The sequence below is a fragment of the Cervus canadensis genome, chromosome 1 (assembly GCF_019320065.1).
Source record: "Cervus canadensis isolate Bull #8, Minnesota chromosome 1, ASM1932006v1, whole genome shotgun sequence".
NCBI classification, from domain to species: domain Eukaryota; kingdom Metazoa; phylum Chordata; class Mammalia; order Artiodactyla; family Cervidae; genus Cervus; species Cervus canadensis.
This window is the reverse complement of record NC_057386.1, coordinates 12460998-12462911: the sequence shown is the minus strand read 5'-3', so window position 1 is coordinate 12462911 and position 1914 is coordinate 12460998.

Below are 1914 nucleotides of genomic sequence, written 5' to 3'. Positions count from 1 at the left end.
GTTTCCGTCTTCCCAAAGGCTGATGTATACAAGAGTGAGAACAGGCGGATTCTGCCTCAGCTGCTCTGGATACAAGGCGAACTGGACCAGAGCTTTCGAAATAGCGAGGAAACGAGAAGCCAGGATTCTGGGGCTGTGACCCCAGCCTCAAAGCTCACGGACACAAAGCCCTGTTTAAACACACTCAGGCCCATGAGCCCTTGCAGGGTCTGCACTAGAGACCTGCCCTGAGGTGAGGGTGCCAAGTGTCTGAGATACCAGCAGACATGTGATCATGAACGTGGCCACATGCTCGGGGAAGCTGCTCAACCAGAATGAGAGAATAGAAGTCTGCACATGTCAGCGTAGGATGGGTGATGGCTGGTGCACAAGAATCCATAATCGGATGCATGGAAAGAGGACTCAACACTCAGAGACTGTCAGGTTGGATAAAAATCTAGATAGCTTCTACTTACAAGAAATACACCTACCATGTGGACACAAATGGTTGAAAGTAAAAGTCTTTAAAATGATCTACCATGAAGATTCTAAGAAGAGACAGTTAGCGTTGCTGTACCGATATCAAACAAAAGAGACTAAGATAAATTAGATGATTAGGGTGAAGCAGGTCACTGTCTGATGACAAAGGCTCCGTTTACCAAGAAAGTACAGTAATTCCCCTACATATGAACCTTCAAATTGAGAACTTTCAAAAATGCAAACATGTGTTTGCATGTCCATTCATGTAAGTTGATTCACGTCTGGCGTACGTCGTCATGTACATGCCTCCTCTAGAAGTAGCTGTGGTTTTGTGCACCTTACAGTACTCTACAGAGGACAGTATCTTTATTTCAGGCACAAGACCTGAACATAGAACAGTACATAACGTTTGCAGCAGCCCTTCAGAACGCAATCCAGTGTTACCACGTCATCAATCTACTGTCCAGACATAACTGAATTGTTTTTCAAGAGGATAGGTAGAAGTGAAATCAGTGAGGAACTGGAACCTATGCCCATGGGTCATGAATGAAATTGCAGCTTGCCCTCCGTCTCCTATTGCTGATCATCTTTCATCTCTACCATCTCCCACCTCCTCTCCCTCCTTTTCCAGTTAGTAACTCTTCTTGCCTGTTCACTTGATGCCAGACCCTGTATGCGAGTACTGTACTACTGGACTTTTCAACAGACTGTCCTATAAGATTTAAACATTTAAATTTTTGTGTTTGTTGGTTTGTTACGTATTATTTGTGTAAAAAGTACTATAAGCCGATTGGTCTTCAAAGATGGCACTATTGGTAAAGAACCCGCCTCCCAATGCAGCAGACATAAGAGATGTGGGTTCAGTCCCTGGGTTAGGAAGATCCCCCAGAGGAGGGGATGGCAACCCACTCCAGTATTCTTGCCTGGAGAATCCCATGGACAGAGGAGCCTGGCAGGCTACAGACCATAGTGTCGCACAGAGTTGGACACGACTAAAGCAACTTAGCATGCATGCATTATAAACCGATTACAGTATAGTAGTACTACATGGCCATTGTGTTAGTGGGGTACCAAGGCTAGCTTTGTTGGACTCACAAATTAGACTTGGGAATGTGCTCTCAAATCAGAACTGGTTCATATGTAGGGGACTCACTGTATAACACTTAAAATATTTGTCATCTAATAGAATAGCTTCCAAATATATGATAAAAGATTGCTAGAACTACAGGGAGAAATGGATGATCCTCCGTCTTCTGAGCAATTCCAACCCACCTCTCCCAACCATTGACAAATCAGCTCAAGCTGAAAACATTTGGCAAGTACCTAAAAGATCTACATTACCCCACTGACCACCTTGATGGCAGGGACCCCAGAAGATACAGGAATGTCTCAAGGACCTGAGGCATTTACAAAAATTGTGTGTGTGTGGCAACTGAGACACAAAATGGCAAAATA